This window comes from Lathamus discolor, chromosome 2, assembly GCF_037157495.1.
Source record: "Lathamus discolor isolate bLatDis1 chromosome 2, bLatDis1.hap1, whole genome shotgun sequence".
NCBI lineage: Eukaryota > Metazoa > Chordata > Aves > Psittaciformes > Psittacidae > Lathamus > Lathamus discolor.
The window spans coordinates 149,222,189-149,240,860 of NC_088885.1; the positions used below are offsets into that span (position 1 = coordinate 149,222,189).

At 40.1% G+C, this 18,672-nt stretch overlaps 1 protein-coding gene and 1 long non-coding RNA gene across 2 annotated transcripts in view; one reads left to right on the forward strand and one right to left on the reverse strand.

Annotated features, from left to right (window-relative positions):
• NSMCE2 (NSE2 (MMS21) homolog, SMC5-SMC6 complex SUMO ligase) overlaps positions 1-18,672 on the forward strand; it is a 131,084-nt gene that overhangs the window by 101,431 nt on the left and 10,981 nt on the right. The gene's annotated exons all lie outside the window — the stretch shown is intronic.
• LOC136008956 (uncharacterized) lies at positions 23-10,120 on the reverse strand. The gene is made up of 3 exons (XR_010610291.1): positions 9,981-10,120; positions 2,994-3,045; positions 23-1,228 (listed from the first exon to the last, which is right to left on the reverse strand). It is a non-coding gene; the product is annotated as an uncharacterized LOC136008956 (long non-coding RNA).

The window sequence follows — 18,672 nt, forward strand, 5'->3', positions numbered from 1 at the left end:
GAGTCTTTTGTAATACGTGTTCTCTTTGATATGCTTAAATATCCAGCTGTCCCTTTTTCTAGCCATGATTTGGCCACTTTACTGTACGGAAAATATTAGCAGCACAGAATATTTTAATGCAAAAAGATCATCTTCTGTAGGGGTGTAATGGAGGGCACCTGTAAAACCTTCCCTGGGTGGCAACAGGACAGGTTACTGCTCTTCTGTTCTCTCTTGCACCTTTCTCCATCTTGTCACTGTGAGGTTCCATGCACTGATGGCCTTTTTAGGATGAGAACCAGCCATAAGCCCCAATACTGTTTTTCTTTTCTTTCACTGCTACTTCTTGTATCTTTTTCTTTTGATTGTACAGACAACTCCATTAAATATATTGAATATATTTTGGAGTTTCTTTAAAAAGCTTGAAACTGGAGAAAACTCCAGTAAAAGTTCTTTGTCAGCAGGTACACTCAGAGCACATAAGAGATGATGAATGAACTTGCAGAGGTCCATTACTTTTAGTATCCTGCTTTACCTCATATTGAATTTCCTTACTTGAATGTAGTATTTGTCAGCATCTATACACAGAAAAGAGCTTCTTTTATAGTCATGTCCTAGCAAGAGCAATAGTCATTATCATGGATACCATGGTGTAAGGTCTAATGGGTGTGCTGATGACTTTACAGGCCTGTGCACCATAAGTCCAAGATAGCTAACTGGTTTTTACTTAATTACTACTGCATATGTACCTTGTTTTTAATCACTAGGTCTTGATGTGTTTTACCAACAAAGGCATCTTGAATGTAGAAATTAAGACACTGACAGGGAAAGTGATTTTCTGAAGGTGACCCCCCCCAGTCAGTTCAGCATCAGGAATACAGACAGGAATACAGGCCGTCCACTGACGTGGAAAAGCCTAGGAGGAAATTGAGCTTTCTGTAATTCTGGGGTTGATGGCACTAGTGAATGAGACATTGAACCAAACACTGAGTCATGATGATAAAATGAAATGTTCAAGACTGATCTATTTATTGCTCTGCAGCTATCTCGTGTCCTCAGCAACACAGACCTCATGTTGGGATGTTTTTTCTAATGTAACTGTATAACTAAAGGACGGTTTTGTAATGCACGGCACAGCTTATCTTCAGGAAAGAGTGACGGATTTAAACTGTTCTTTAAATGTGGAAATGTAACTCTTGATCTGCTCCATTGTGATTCATCAGAAGATACAAGTTAACCAATTCAAAATCTGTAAAACAAATATGAAACATTCATTTAGCTGCAAAGGTCAAATGCACTTGGTTTTTCAGAGCAAAACCATAAATGATGCATATTGGAGATTCTTTAGCTTTCTCTCCTTTCATAACTTCCTGGAGAATTTGAGGACAAGAGAGGACAAGAACTGATCTCCCAAATTTAGATTCTACAAATGCAATCTTTTCGTCATGTTAAAGTACTCTTATTATCGCTGTGCTTTTAAAACAGTATCTCAATGCAGGAAAGAGAGAGAGGCAAAAATATGGTTACAAGAAGAACAAACAATTTTCTTTTTAAAAAAAAGGATATGTAAGAAATATAAAATAATTCTAAAATAAGTGGAATAAGCTAAAATAAAGTAGAAAATAAGGCTAAAAGTTAAAGTATTGACTTAATAAAAAAGCCAAACTATGAGCTTACATAGAGGCTTCGAATATGAAAAAGCCAAACCAAAACCAAACCTGAGAGGGTAGTTGTGAAACAACTGATGCATGAAGTTACATCTAAGGCATTTAGAACATGAAGACTATTAAAGAGATCTTAAGCTGTCCTTGTGGGAGATGATAGCCGTGTCAGAGTTAAATAGCTCTTCCCATTCATCTATTCAAAATGATTGTGAAATATTTGGACGGTGATGGGAACAGAGGGCTGGAGGACTCTCGTAGTGAACACAGTGCAGCTATTAAGATTTATTTGATGTTTTACATCACTGAATTTTAAATAAGTAGTCATTAAAATCACAGGAAGAAGAAGTTAATTGAGTTTGTAGTCTCTGTAGCAACAGAATAGATTTCTCTTGCTGCCTGAGTGTTTTATGATATGTGGAAATACTGTTAACAAAGAAATAAAGTACTTTAGACAGTTATCCTGTTATTCTTGATGTGGTATCTCCTTCTGTCTTCTTTGGATTCCAAGACTTATGAAAACGTGACACAAAATATAAAGATAGGGGTGTATTGAATCATATTTTGTGAAGAAACATATACAGAAGGTAGATTTTATTGGCTACTTGGGTGAATAATGTCTTTGTAAGTGAACATACAGGGGCACTGAAAACTGCAAGAAGATCTATATGAATACTTTTTTAATTGCATGGTTTTTAAATGATGGACAAGACAAAAACGGCATCAAAGAGTATTCTAGTGAGATGTTTCAGAAGAATATTGCACAATTCCAGCACTTCAAAGTGGAAGTATTTAATCACACTTGCTGTTATGAAATATTATATTATTCAAGTCAAAACTATAGATATGAATAAATATGAATGGAATTACATTTGGATGTGGCTAATCAAATTCGAAGATTTTCAGTTTGATAATGTCTTGAATAAAGGCATTTATTTACTCAGACATAAGGTCAAAAGGGTAAATTCTAAATGCATAGAGAAACCACAAATAGATTTACTGGGTCAGCATTTTAAATTTCCATGCTTTTTTAATTTTGCTTTCAGTAAAATCCTCAGCCGTGTATGTTATAGTAAAAGTGTTATTTTCTATTTGGAAGTATTTTTCATTAAAGAATATGTAAGCAGCTCATAGAGCTAGATTTGTCGCAGTTTTCATCAGAGTAAATCTGTTTTCTGTTTTTCTGATGTTAAAAAAGAAAGTGATCAGTTCCGCAGTGCTGTGCCTGGTGGTTTGTATTTTACATTTACAAGTGTTCCTTCTCTTTTTCAATGCTAGTTTCGTACCAACATTAAAAATATCTGTCTGCGTAAGGTGGCTGAAGTGAGTTTATGGTCTCCTGACATTAATTACCTGTGCAGAATGCAGCCTGCTGAAGTCTCGTCTATGTGGTTCATATGGTCATCTGCAACCAAAATAAAAGCAAACCCTTATGTCATAACGTTATACCTAGTAATTGGCACATCTTGTGCAGTTCCTTCAGTGGGGATTTCCCTTTCTTTCCTGTAAACTGAAATCTTTCATGTAAGCAGTGTTTAGACATACTCCTTTGTAAAACTGATCTTATCAGAATTATACAGACCTTCCCTCTTTTCTACAGGGGTTAAGGAGTGCTTACCACAAATGGTGCTAGTATTTCAACTGGGAAAAGGAGATACTTTCAGAAAGAGTTGGGGTGGTTTTTTTAAGTCTTAATACTTGAGTATTTTTTTATGGAACAAAAGCTATTGTATTGCCATGAAGGCAGTATACTGAGCAACATATGTGGAGTTAGACAACTCCCTCTTAGGGATGTAAGGAATCCCTTGTTAGTTTATTATCCATTATTGCAACAGCTTATAAAAAGACATGAGTATTTTGTAAGTTTTATTGATGTTGGAAAATGATTCATTCAAATGTCACAGAAACAGCCTTATAAAACTGCAGAATTATGTCTCATTGTTATGCCTTACTCCTCCCTTCTTTTCCACCTACCAACCTTCTGCTAGCCCAATACCCCACTTCATATGGATTGTCATGCCAGAACATGACAAAACTCTCACAAGACTTTCTGATTTATTTTTTTCGGGGGGTGGGGGGAGAGAAAAGGAAAGTCAGAAATGTTTGAACCATTGTGTTTCGTTGTAACTCCACAACTACGTTATAAGAAGATGGAGCAAGGAAGTGGCTGGTCTCTTCTCCCAAGTAACAAGTGACAGGACAAGAGGTAATGGCCTCAGGCTGTGCCAGGGGAGGTTTAGATTGGATATTAGGAAAAATTCCTTTACCAAAAGGGTGCTCAGGCATTGGAACAGGCTGCCCAGGGCAGTGATCACCGTCCCTGGAAGTGTTCAGAAACCATGTAGACAAGGCCCTCAGTGACATGGTTTAGTGGTGGCCTTGGCAGTGCTGGGGTAAAATGGTTGGACTTGATGATCTTACAGGTCTTTTCCAACCTAGTTGATTCTATGATTCTATAACCAGTAGAGCAGAATGGTGCAGCTGGCTCATCCTCACCTCTTGAGAAGACGCCCTGTAACCTGCTGGGAGTGTTAAGGAATTTCTCTTTCAATGTGTAACTACAGGCAATTTAATTGACATGGAACTACACAGAAATGGTTGAAAAGATAAGATTGTCTTGAGCTTACATGTTACCAGCTGATCTGGAACGTCTGGGTGTATGATGTCTGCTGCCACTAAGGCAAAGAAATACCAGCAGAAACAACAGTTTGTGGTTCTGTTTGCTGACCAGCCCCTAGTGAGAGGTTTCCCCAGTGCTGAGGTTCTGGGGGAAAATGTATTTGTAGAAACTTTCCTATTGCAGCCTTGGATATTTTTCCCTGCTACCCTTTCCAGATTTTCCTGACATTCTTCAACCGAGCCACTGCTTGTGCCTGACACTCCCCCCTCTTCTGCAGCCCAAGTGTATTTTTCATTTTACCATTATTGCCCAGTGCAATATGCCTTGTGCGTTCCTACCACTTAACGTTACTTTTTACCCAGATCTGCCTCCCTTCCTGTTCCTAGTTTGCTGTTGTTATTCACTCATACGCTCTGCAGACTCAGATTCCAGGCTACGGAGGAGTTTCAGTGTCATTAGTCTCTCCATGTGAAGAAGTTTATCCCTGTGCTTGATCATTCAAGTTACCCTTTTCTGTACCTTTTATCACTCCGTTTTGGCCCTGAATGTCAAGAACCAGCACTGCACCCTAAGTGTGGGTGTAGCACTGTTTTCTGTGCAGGCGGGCGGGCACTCAGTGTCATGTTCTTACTCCATTCCTGGTGATGCCCAGAACCTTCTTGGCTTCTTTGACTTGTCCTGTGCATTGAGATGCTTCAGGACTGGTAGTGGCAACTCCAGTATCTCTTTCCGGGTTCGTAACTACAAGGTCTGAATACAACACTGTGCTGGCATAGTTTAGATTATTTGTCTCTAGATTAATCACTTTACATTTGTCTACATTGAAGCTCTTCTATCACCCGTTTGAAGACTTCTGTACAGTCTCAATGTAGTTCCTCATTATCAGGGCCGCACTTGACTACATGAAGGAGTTGGTAGCATCCGCACACTTGGAGATTTCACCACCTTCCTTTTCTGTGGCTCATCAGTGAAAATGGTGATAAAATTGGCTCCAGCAGGGATCCATAGAAGGGATCACTGATCCTACTGCTGGCCCTTCTTCAACTTTCAGTACGTGACAGCATCGTTGCTTAGTCCTGCGGAAACATAATTCCTTTAATACCCTTTGATGTGGAACTTTCTACACCTGAGCTCCTGTTTGTGAGGAAATCCTTAGAAATTTCAGCTTCCTAACTAGTAATAGTTTAGTAAGATAGGCACAATTTCTGTTGTTTGTTTTTTTTTTTTTTTGCTAAACTTTTAGTCTGCTCAGTTGTGTGTGTGGACACCAAATGTCAAATCCATGACATGGTAGTGTCCCTTTCATTGCCAAGTACCCGATACTGGAAGTTCTTAAAATCATGATTCATAACATCATTTTGCTAATCTTTGTAATTCTTCCCATGTGTTTTGACCTAATTTAATCTCAAAACGGACTTGTACCACATTTGCTGGATTTTGTATCAAAACACACATATCAGCAAGAGTCAGGCAGCTGGCTCAGAAGATTTCTGTCTGAATCCTTACAATTTAACAATATTATATCTGCTAAAAATTGCTCTCATTCTGCCCATAACTTCTGTTAGTAAATTCACATTATGAGTCTGCTGGGAAGTGATGCAAGGGATTAGAGGTGTGGAATTGGGAAGAAAGGTGGCTAATTTACAGTGATAGTGTGAGGCTTAATTAGTTCAGATGAAGCATCATTCTTGCAAATGATTCTGGTCTAAGGGAGATCATTAGAAGTCATATATTACTTGGATAGTTTTAGAAGGGCAGAGAGGTTTAAAGGTCTTTGTATTTGCTGGAATTATAGAAAAGTGGCCTTTCACAATCTGCACAGGAAAAATTAGTTCAGTTTTAGTTCTGCACTTAAAATCCTTCTTCATGTGTCTATCACGTAAAATGCATAGTGAACCTCCCCTGCTCCCATTCTCTCACTTTGCCCACTGCAGAGTATAATTCTCTGAGATAATTTATGGTGGTGACTAGCTAAAGGAGCTAATCAGGGAGATGTACGGAAACCGAGACTTGTTTAAATCAAGCCTTAACTCCTGTTTGGTCTCTTCTGGCAGGCATCCACAAATGGCAAAGAAAGATTGCTTGATGGCCTTGCTGAGCTTCGCCAGAAACTGTTGGCAAGATGCGGAGTGCAGATCCTCCAAGAGAAAATCATTAAGAGCAAACAATGCCAATTGGTGTTGCAAACAAAACTGTTCAAAAGCTAGGAAGAAGTTCAAGCATTTTTAACTGTGCTTTTGGAAATATGGCAGGAAAACGTCACTTTCTTTGCAGTTTTCCCTTGGTTTCAGGAATGACCTTGAGCCCTCCGAGATCAGTAGTTTCTGCTAATCCGCTCTTGTACTGCAAAAATACTTAGGTAACTGTAACTGTTTGCTTTTCCTTTTCTCAAATTCTCAGTAACACAAGTCTGCAGAAGGAGACTGTGTAAATAATAGCACTTGTATGTGGATAAAAAATTACTTTTGTTGGAACATTTTGTATGGAGACAGGAAAATAATGTATGGATTGATACTTTTGAGCTTGCAGATAACTAATGTTCTAATCTGAAGGCCAGTTTTAACATAAGGTTTCATTCAGTGCATGAGGTAACCAGTAATACTGTTTCTTAGAAGAGATGCCGATTCACTGTTATGGCATTTACTGGCATAAACTGACCCAGTGTTTAGACATGTGAGTAGGTGTCCTGATTTCTTAGAAACACTGAGGCCCAAGTGAAAGGAATTACGCATAATGAGCACCTTGAGAATCAGGACATTTTTGTTCAGGTGCCTAAAAATCAGTTTGCAAATAGTGTGTTAGACCCAGTTCAAGGTGTTGGTCTTTCTATAGGTTTTCCACTTTTATAGATGCTTTACTCCTACTGACAGGTTTTCTATTTATACACTTTTCTTTATCTTCTGAGTGTGCGCATGCTGTGATCACAGAAGAGGCAGAAGCAGTTTGTTAAACTGTGTAGTGCAAATACTGATAACAGAGTTTTTAGCCCAGCTCAGGCTGATTCACCCATGGAAAAATAGGTTATCAAAGACAATGCTATTGTAGACACAACCAGAGGGAAGTAGTGGAGGAAGTGTAGGGGTTCAAGACAAAACACGAGGGCTGCTCTCTCTCCAGTGATGTAAAGCCAGTATTCACTCACCTAGTTCAAAAGAGCATAACAGATGCTTCTTTGACTTTCTTAGAATTAAGGGGCCATCACTGAAAAACATCCCTATCTTGTCGTCATCATGAGGTTCTAGAATAGCCCCCCTTGGAATCTCTTCAATATCAGGCAGTTCCTTTTTACTGAGTACGGTCCAGTATTTGTAGTTGCAGAAAGGAAAAAAGGACAGTTGAATGGATCAGTCAACATGGCAAAAAGTGTTCACTTTTGGATATTTTCCACAATTAGTTTCTTTCCAAAGCAAGTGCAGTTTTGAGCTAAGGGAGAAGCTCAATACTTTCTCCCTCCCAGCTCAATGCCCTGCTCATGGAGCTGCAAAATCATGCTCTGGGGTTTTTTTTTCTGTCATTTTCAACCTGTTTCTGCAGCTGCACGGTGGTCCAGCTTCAGCACAAGACATCAGAGTGGCCCCCTACTTTTCCCTTAGTAGGGCTGCAAACTACCCAAGAATAACTCAGCATTTTTTCTATTTTCTTAGTTATTGAAAGAAAGGGAAAGAGTTGTGCTATTGCTTTCTCTTCCTGGCATATTTTGAAAGAAACAATATTGTCTCCTATTGTTTTGAAAGAAAGAGCTTTGCATTCCAGGAAAGCTTTAGAACTAAGTCTCTGGTGGTGGGAGGCTTTTTGCAGAATAAAGCACCAAACTCCCAAATATGATAGATCTGAAGTGCTGTCATCAGCATGTGCTGAGTGATATCTTTAGGAGTCTTGAGGTCAGTAGTAGTTGTAGATCCCTTAGCTGGCTTTCCTGAAGCACTGCATAGGACTCTTCAGCACCTATCTTAGTGCTCTTTCTTCCAACACAGTGGCTGGTCACCTTTGGTGGAATCACCTGTAAAAGAATCACTTCTCATTTTATATAGCAGGTACCCAAGCAAGGCATTAATAGAAAGTTACATAAAGCATCAAGACTGACACAGACGGGTCATACTGTGGGTTGGTCGGTGTGTCCTTGTAATAACAGCTTCTGAGGTGGAGCTAACTTTGGCCACAGGATTTGGATAGTTATCTCAGTCTATCCTGATTACTAAACATCTTCAATTAGCCATTCAGACTATTATAAAAAGAACCTTCCTCACCATCCTATATGAAATTTCTTGATGAGCTCTCCCAGCCCACGTATGCTGAGGAAGGGACCCACATTGCAATTTGTGTCCCCAAAAGAGATTTGCACCCTTAGAAAATTAGCAGTAAACTGTACTGCGTGGCAGACTGATGTGCCATTGCAACAAATAGTAATTACAGGCATGCTTGAAGCAAGGCTTTCATAAAACTGAGCGAAAAGTATGATTCATTTCACAGGAAGACCCACCCACCCATTCAGCCATTGACATGTCTGTCGTCTACTTTTGCTGCTGCTTCTTCTTAAGTTTCAAAGGGAAAGAAAATGTCTCAAATAGAAGACCTGCCTGAACATATTCCTCTTCTGTATTTAAATCAATTTGTAAAATAATGTTTTGATTATAAGGTTTCCTAATTTCTCAAATGTTAATAACTCTCTGCATTTCCACCCATCTATTTGTGTACTAATCACAAGTATTGCTCAATGGATCAAATCTGATGTTGGCATCCGATAAGGAAGTTTTCATCATTTCAAATCATATTTGAGTATAAATTGCTGATATTGGTTAAGTGCTCTATCTCCAAAAAAAGTTACATGTTAGTGTTAGAGCTGTGTATTATCTTAGGATAGTTAATTCCTTTCGGAAACAAATGCATGGTGTGGTACTGCTAACTGAGCTTTGAGTTAGAAACTTGCTTTTACAATATTAGAATGCTCAACCCACTTTAAATGTTTGAATATCCAACAACTAGATCTTTATGACATTGCATATTAGAAAAGATGCCTTTGGCTACCTATGCCAAACAAGTTTGCAGTGTTAAAGCAAGGGTGCAGTGGGGTGGTGCTAATGCTACTGGTTTATGCCAGCTTTATGCCAGTGTGTTAGTGCTGCCCGATTTCTGTACCTTTTCCAGGGTTTTAGATCAGTGTGAGGAGGATTCTAATTGCATTCTTCCAAGTAATTTTTCCCCTGCAGCCTCAAAAGCAATTCTGTATTATTTGGTATTTGTAATTTTATTTGAATTTTCATGCATGGATATGCTTTGTCTAAGTGTTACTGAAATTCTGACTTTGGTGTTATCAGCAAACTAGACAAAATCCTCCTCAGGGTGTTAGCAATGACAGCAGCATGTGTAAAGAGGGATTGCCATCCCTCGGTGAGCTAAGGAGCAAGATCACTCTTTAACACAATTTACAAGACTTCTGGTACTGCCCTTGTGGAGCTCATTTCATGGTCAGAATTGTAATGTAGAGTCAGATCCCCTAGTTAAAAACTAACCAAACCAAACCAAGACCCACTCCTTTTCTAATTCTAGTGGAAGAGGATAAAGTATTCCATAAGGTCCTTAGAAATTCAGACTTGTCAGAAAAGAGGGAGAGTAAAAGAATGTACGCTGTAAGGTCTATTGTTGGGTCAGTATGCAGACAGCAGAATGCATGACTCATATGGCAGCCTATAATATTGTATATGGTCAATACTGTATCTCACCAAATCCAGCTGATGAGTTACTCAAAGATGTGTTCTTGTCTCTGGAGTGAACTTTACTGTTGTGGAGACTTGATTAATGTGCTTTGGAGACCTGTAATGAGGGAGAGCTTAATTATTCAGGTTCATCAGCTTGCAAAGGTTTTGGATGATCCCACACAAGCCTGCTCAATCAGCATTCCAGAACATGTGCAACCTGTGTGTTTAATAGTGGTCGTGAGTTTTTCTAAGCACACACTTTAAGATTAACCCCAAGATTTTCAGTGATGTTTTTCATTAGTTGAAGAGATCCCTCTTTCTATACAACCAATTTTTAATGCTTATTTGAGAAGTTTCACTTTATAAACTGAATAAATTATTATTAATTATGCATATAGTGCCATAAAAGCCCTGCCTCTTTCCTATATAAAGATGTGTTCCCTACCCCAGAATACTTGTGATCCAAGATAAGTGAGACAAGACAATGAGAAACCCATACAAGAAAAGGAGGGTGTGGAGTGAAACAAGAGACAGATAAGATGGAAAAAAAGAACCTGACAGATAGGACTCTTGCAGGAGTTGCCTCTGGAATGCTTTACCTGTGAGGACCTTCAGACTGCTGCCGCACCCAGCTGCATGCAGTGTGATTTGATGGAGTCAACCGCTTCCCCTCTGCTTGGGCAGCACCGCCGACCTCACTGTCAGCTTCCCTTATTTCCCCTAAGTGTCCCTTTGCTTTTCCTTGTGCCATCCCTTTCATGAGAAACACTTTGCAGAAGGAAGGGAGCCCTGTAAAATAAATCTGCCTTTTCTCAAAGCCTCCACCTTCAATGGCTTCCATGTAGAAACAGTAGTAATCCCTGAACCAGTGCTAAACCAAAGTTAATAATGTCTGTATCTTTTTACTGATTAAAAGGAACTTAAAAGGCTCCGTAAGCAGAAGCAGTATGCCCAGCTAATCTGTAGAACAAACACATTGTCTGTACACCTTCTCTCTCACCCCGCCATCTGCTTGCTTCACAAACCTGTTATGTTTTGTCTTCAGTGAGGCGTTTTTTGGCTTTTCTAGATAAAGTTGTTTTTAAACCTACACAGCTTTGCAGCTGGACACGCAGACTTGTAGGGGTGACATTTATGAAGAAGAAAAGTGGAAGGTTTTGACTGAGATGTAAGATTCCTTTGTAAGCGCAAGAGAAACAAGCATACCCCAAAGTATTTGGGGCAGATTTGAAAGGAGGAGGAAGACTTGAAAACAGCACTAAAGAGGTACAAGAAGACTGAAAGTTGGGAAGAGAAAAGAAAGCCGTTTTTCCGCTTTTGACAGAAACCTGGGAATGATGAACCCATCAGCTCCTTTTTTATGAGATCTCCAGCCTCAGCATGAGCCAGAATTTCCATTTCTATCCACCCAGTAGCTCTCTGTCTGAGGAAGATGGGGCACGATTCTCATTGGCTTTTATCAGTGAGATTCCCAGTGTACCACAGCGTGAATTCAGAAGTCCCCTGTGATCACAGACAGCGTCTCAGGGTCAGAGAGCTGAGGAAATGACCTGCTCTTCCAACGTATCAACTTACGTAGTCTTTCACAGGAAAGTAGGCTAAAGCTATTGATCGCAAACACATGAATACAAATACTCACCTATAATTTTTGTCAGTGACAAAAGAACGCCACATCTAGGTTTTAGCAAAGTGCATTGGGCTAAAAGAAGCTTCTACAGACACCTACTCTAGCTTTGGCTTGTTTCCCACCTTTGTTATGTTTCTCTATTTTGCTGAGATGGCTGCAGTAGTTTTCCAACAAAGACTTGTCAGGGAGGATTCTTAAAGACCTATGGGTGCTGCCAAAGCCAGAAAAAATATGGAGAACCCAGATGTTCCAGAAAGAACTTGTGGACTGCTGAAAACAGTGCATCTTAGGTGTTCCACAGGAACAGCAAGAGAGGTACTGAAGCAACCACATATACATGCAAAGTAAATAGTTTGCTCTGCCATTGCATTAGCAAGGAAACCACTTCAAACGACTCTCTCTACCTAGGGAAAAATGTAGTAATAATAAGCAATAGCATAAATCTCCACTCCTTGCCCCAGAGGTTGTCTACTAATCCTCAGGAGCCTTTGCACTCTGCAGGCTTCCTTTTTCTATCCTCATTTGTCACTGGAAAAATATTTGTATGGGTCAGAGGCATAGTGCAAGTCATAAAATTATAAGAGAAAAAATGAGCAGCTCTTTCTAGATGAGAAGCAAACAACAAACAGTTTATCTTTGGATAAAAGAAAACAGAAGCTTGTTAAAGAAGCCAGAAATCCCAACTGCTTGTGAGTCGCCGGTAGCCCGTTCTGCTGATGCTTCTGAAAGGAAGCTGAATGCACTTGTGAGGGTTTTCTTTCCTTTCATTTCAAAAGCATTCTCTGGTTTGAGATCTCCCCGTAGCTAATTAAAACAGAGCGCAGAGCGGCATTAGTTATGCACCAGAGTGGGAGGCAGAAGATGTAAGTTGAGTTCCCAGCCCTGCCACTGACTTCCTGGGTGACCTTGGGTGAGCCTCTTGATGTAGATTTTCAAAAGACCTCTGGGCCAAATTTTCATACTGAAGTTTGATTTTCAAAGGAGCTCAATATCTGGTGATTTCCATGATGTTGATTGTGGCCAGAATTTCAAGCGAGCTCAGCAACAAATCTGCTGAGCTCATCTGAAATTGGGGCTCTTCATCTTTTTTTCTGCCTCAGTTTCCCATCTCTGACAGTGCTGGTAAGACAGTTTCCTTGTCTGTCCTGATTGTTTAGACTGTAGCTCTGCAGTGCCCGAAATTGGCTTTTCATGAATGTGTATAGTGTCTTGTACAATCTTGTTTGATCTCTATTATGGTTCTTAGGCAGTGCTGCAATGATTGTTACACCCGTGATCTGTTTTAGAAAAAGAGAAACTGTAATGAGAAGAAAGCATAATTATTATGTTGTTTCTTGGATCCGGCTGGAGATTTATATTAATTTCTTTAGTTTGCTTGCAAGAATGTCACCTGGAGAACATTAAAAGCTCTTATTTAAAATCAACATATATGTTAGCTGACTTCTCTCATCCATTAGGGACAGTTAATCTATCAGAGAAGCAGGTTAAGTCAGTTTGGCATGATTTGATCTGGCAAGAAAGATACTGACTGCTTCTTACTGCCTTGTTATCCTTTAGCTTCTTACAGTCTAAGTGTTTAATAATTTGCTGAAGAATATTTTCAGGCACTGAGGGGTGTGAAATTCCATATGCCTTCCTGCTCCCCTGCTAAATAACATGATGCCATTTGTAGTTCCTACTGCACCAGCTCTGTCTTGCACTTTTCCCACACTGCTTGCATGCTCTTGCAACATCTTGGAGCAACATAACATTCCCTGTTGGCAAAGGTATAGAGTGTTTCTCTGCTTCATAAATGCTGTTTGCTTCCCGGGACCCACTACAACCCATTCCTGAAATTCCAGATCAGCATTGTCAGTGATAATCGAGCTCCTGGTTTCAAGCTCTGTGCTGTACAAGCCAGAGGCCAAATGTAGTAACCCAGGAATGCATGATTGCAAAGACTGTCACTTCCCAAGGAACTCTGCTTACTGCTAAATGACTGCCCTTTCCACATACCTGTGGGTGTCACTAACACGGTGACTCTTCCCTGTTGGGTTTGTCATATAAGGGTGGACAGCACCTCAAGCAGCTGAAAGTTTGGAAGAGATCATTTCCTATGTTTACAAAATAGGCATGTGACTCGTGCTGCTTCCCAGATTCCCCCATACTCCCTGGCTCGAATTATTTATTATTCAACTGTGTGCATTCTGAAGAGCCCCTTTGATACTCTGTATGTTTGCCTTTATATGAAATAGGATGCTGTACCATGATCAGCTTTGCAGTGAAAAGCTAGCAGGACACCCCTATGAAGTGTATGCCCGCAATGGCTTTTCAGTTAAGGCTGAGTGTGTTTTGTCATGGGGAGAGCTTGACTCTGTCATTTGGCCATGACTAGCATGTTCTAGCATTGCAGTTTTTAAAGGATATAGTCCCTTTATGGTCTTTAATAAGAGTGCATTTCAGCTTCTTAATCTAAGAAAGAATTTCCTAAATTGAGTTACATGGCTCTAGTACTGGCATACATGCCATATCAAGGTAGTAGCTGATCCCAAAGAGCTGTAACTGCCAGTACTGGTATCTGTAAATAAAAGCTTGAAATTATGGAAATACAGAATGGTTTGAGTTCAAGGGACCTTTAGAGGTAATCTAGTCTAATTCCCCTGCCATGGCCATGGACATCTTCCACTACATCAGGTTGCTCAAAGACCCTGGCTTTGAACGGTTCCAGAGATGTACCATCCACAGCTTCCCTGTTCCAGTGTCTCACCCCCCTCATAGTAATGAATGCCTTCCTCACCCCCCATCTGAATCTATCCTCCTTCAGTTTAGAGTCATTTCCCATTGTCCCATCACTGCATGCTGGTAAAAAGTCTCTCTCCATCTTTCTAATGATCCCCCTTTATATACTGATTCTGTCCTTAAAGGTTTCCCATTCCTTCCAGTCACTGGACCCATTTCACACGTATTTTTACTAGCTGTAGCCAAATATGTAGCAAAGGAGGAATCTTAATTACCTGTACAAACCCAAGAGTCTCAGTTACACTGACCTAACCTAAATTCTGAATTCTGGGTTGCAGGGCTGTGCTTGATTTCTGATGTGACAGAACATTGACAAAACCAGGCTGTGCCTTATCTCCGTTGTTTTGAAATGGTGATTCCTTAGTGTAGCTCTGTTGTATTTAGTGTTGTTTTCCTTCCTTAATTAGTGCAGTTTGATTGTTTCACTTACATTAAGCTGTTTATTTCGACATATAATATCTTCATCTTTCTCATGTAGGGGTTGTATGTGTTTCTGCAATAGCTGATGTGCCAGCCAAAGAGTGTAAAGGAAGACAATAGTTCTTAAGAAGACAACGATAATGTTACTCCATCCTGGTAGAAAGATGAACTGTGCAGAATGCCACGTGATTTAGCTTTGTGCTCATTATCCTTATTCTGAAGCACTGAAGTGACACTGCAACTGCTGTCCCATCAATTCAGCAGTAGCTTCCCTTGCTCTGCTTGTCCTGCTTAGCCGTTCTTGTTTCTGTGTGCATCTGTGCTGAGGTTATTTAAGTCCTTTCTCTTTCTGTCCCACTTTACTACCCTTTTAAACCTGATCTGGAGAGGAAAGTGTAGACAAAGACCTTGAGGGTTTAAAAGACTTGTACTCGACCTTAGTTAAGCCCCTCAATCTTCCCAGCACATTTGCCATAAAGCATAGTCATTTCCAGATTGTCTATTATCTGCACTATGAAAAATGTCAAGGTGAAGTCTAAAATGCATATGTTGCTGTATAGATGACACCTATAGAATGGTAATGATTTTCTGATGCACGTAGCATTGCTGAAGATGCGCTCCTGGCAAATGAGAATCTGCAGAGAGAGATTTAAAATAAATATCGATCAGATTTAAAATTAACTACTAATTACCATCAGAAGCTGCCAGGCTGCTGCAGTTATAATCCATGAGTATTTATAGCTCAGGGCTTTAGCGTTAGATTTTCTGCTATTCAAGAAGCCTAATCCTACCTCACAGGACAGGCTGAGAAAAAGAACTGTTCAGCTGTTCCTAGCCGATGATAGCGTTACGCTATCTGCACAACCCCTCTGTGACATTGTTTTGGAGGATGCTGTATAAGTTGGGATCAGCAACATGTTTTATTTCTTTTAGGGAGCTGTTTACTGAACATTATGATAGTGAAGATCTCAGTGTGCTCAGCGTCCTTTATGCAGAACGACTTAATACGCACACATACAACCTAAGAGAAAACCTTGCACCTTGTGATTGAGCAATGGCAGATCTGGAAGTTCCTCTTAACAAAGAATAAACAAACCTGAGTTTTATTTCTTAACTTGTTTTGACAAGTTAATGTTTAATGATATTGAGTTTTTCCCCTTGTCTCAGGTAGTTTAGCAAAGAAGCATTATGTTATGACTTACCAGAAACTGCTCATGTTCATCGCTGCAAGTAATTCTTTCCTCAAAATAAACCATCAGGCATTGTGCAGTTACTAGCAGATACTGGCTTCTGTAGAGTATTTTTTGCTTTTAGCATGGAACTGATGCATTTGCTAAGAATGTGTTTGGAAACTGTTCATAGCTTTATTTACTCAGGGGGAAGGCAGTATAGTCTAATGGCAAAGATAGTGGTCTAGCACACAGAATGTGCTAGTGGCTGTGGATGTATTCCTGTCCTGTGCCTCAGTTTTCCTCCTGTCAAATGGTCATGGTAGAAAAACTGACCCTTTTTATAGCGTGTTGTGTTCAAGATAAGAAGGAATCGGGTGTTACTGCTTGCAGAAGTGATTCATTGCTTTAGGAATATTCCTCTTCTGAGGAGGTTGTTGAGCCATGGGCTAGTGACCAAAGGCAGGAGCAGAACGGGAGATGCAGCCCTGACCCAGCCAGTGCCAAGAGGAGCCACTCCAGCATGGACAAGCTCCAGTCCCTGGTGCTGGAGTAACAACTATGAGATGCAGAGAGCTGAGGCTTCTTGCCTATCCCAGAGGCCATTTCAGCAGAGGCATTTCAGGCAGTGCAAAACTGCAGAATTCAGAATAACTGGAGTGGTAAAGTTCATGTGTAAAATACACAAGAAATAAACCTCTGTAGAAAAAAGATGCTGGCAAATGAACACAACTTTTCTCTCTTTATACATCTTAATAATACAGCTCCAGTAAGTAGTGTGGATGTATATATAGTGCTTTTGAAGCACACTGAATTGTAATCACTTGATGTTACATACTTGTAAATTAAGTAAATTCCTTTTTGAAGTAGTCAGGCATTTCAGAAAGCGCTCTGAAGGGTTGCAAATGTTGCTGTCGTCATTAATATTAATCTTCAAATAAAATCTCACACCTAAAAGTTTCTTTCAAGTGTTTCAACGTTGGGTTTGAGGAGGTGGAGAAAAAGAGCATTTTGTTCCCACCATTTCAGTTTCACTTTTTCTTATTTGTACTCATGTCTTTATTCAAGAGTGATATATTACATCTGTCTTTTTGTGGTAGAGTGGCAGGTCTGTCACTCCAGCTTCCTTTGGGTGAAGGGGACAGTGGAGCTGGTTTCCTGTACTACAAACCTGCTGATTCTTGCAGTGGGAGATTGCTCTTTCCTGTGCTCTCTCTGCAGTTTCAGACAGCTCTGGGTTGGTGCCATCCTCACCAATCACAAAATCAATAGGTTAATGTTCAGGGATTATGGCTTCATGCCCTCTTACCGTATAGCTCATATGTATTCCTGTGCCCCAACACAGGACAAACTACATGTGTCTGCATTCACCACTCTCGTGACGCCAGGGCTGGGAGCATTATTTTGGTGACTTTTAAAAGGTGTTTTTCAACAGAGCTGTTCAGACTAGAAACACAGTGAAGTCTTTGTCAAAAGGTCTTGTGAGGAGAACATGAAGAGACATTGAAATGATAATCAGAATTGTAGTCTTATCATTTGGGCTAGCTGGGGGCTTTTCTGTTCACTGTTTCCATAGCAGCCTGTTAGTTGGACTGCTAGGAAGCTATGCTACCTGGTCCACTTGCCTCATCACTGTTCTTTTAGTTTCCTGTCCCTCTGTTACCCTGTAACGGTTCTGTCCAGCAATGTTTTCTAGCAGAAGCTTTTTCCACCTGAAAATCTGTCACCATTTCAGCTTCCAGAAGTAAATGAACTACAACAATGCACAAATGAGATACTGAAACGGGCAAAGCAACCTCCAGCCATATAGGTTGCAAGATACATGATGTTACTTTTTCTTCAGAGATGTCATAGAGATAGGTTCTGCTTATGAGCTAATACATAAAGAATACTTGGCATGGATTGTTCTGAGAAAATCTGAATTAGATTTATGGAACAGACCATCCAGGCACTGCTATGGACTTGTCCATGTCATTTGGATATGGCTCCAAACTGCTGTCAATAGCAACAGCTTTTCTCTCACTACTCCTGTCTAGCATCAACAGTGCCTTTCTCAAGTCCACTGTGGAAGTGGATTAGGCTACACAGCCAAAAGGCACTCCTAGTGCAGAATAAGAGCGTCCACACAGCAAGTAAATGCCAAGTAGCTAATGCATTCTACATTCACACCCTCGCTTATTTTGCAACAGCTTCCTTGTGTAGGCAAGCCCTACATGTTCATGTCATCTGATGGTTAGCATTGCATCAGTGACATTCCAGATTCTGACCACAATGTTAGTAATGGAAAGTGGTTCATCTTTTAATGAAATGGGAGCCTTTTTTTTCAGCTCTTCTGGTTGCATCTTTTGCAACTTTTTCTTTCATGTGCCTGGAGTGAATTTCTTCATTTTGAAATGTGTGTGATACTCTTCTCATCTCATACATGAAGTGATGCTCTCTAAGATTGGACATTGCCTTTACACACTATACTGTATGAAGCAGTGATTGTGCAGCCTTTTTTTCTTCTGAAGAGCAGGAGGAAAACAAAGTAATAAGAGTGTTCTTTACATATATTTGCTATTTCGTAGCTTATGTCCGTTTTTTTCCCCCACAAGATAGTACAGTTTTTGTCTTGCTTTGCTCATACTGTGGCATCCTTAACACTTTTGCACTCTTGTCACATGCCTGGCATTCTTTCATACAGACCCGGATACGGACCTACAGTTTCCCGGTCACTTAAGTA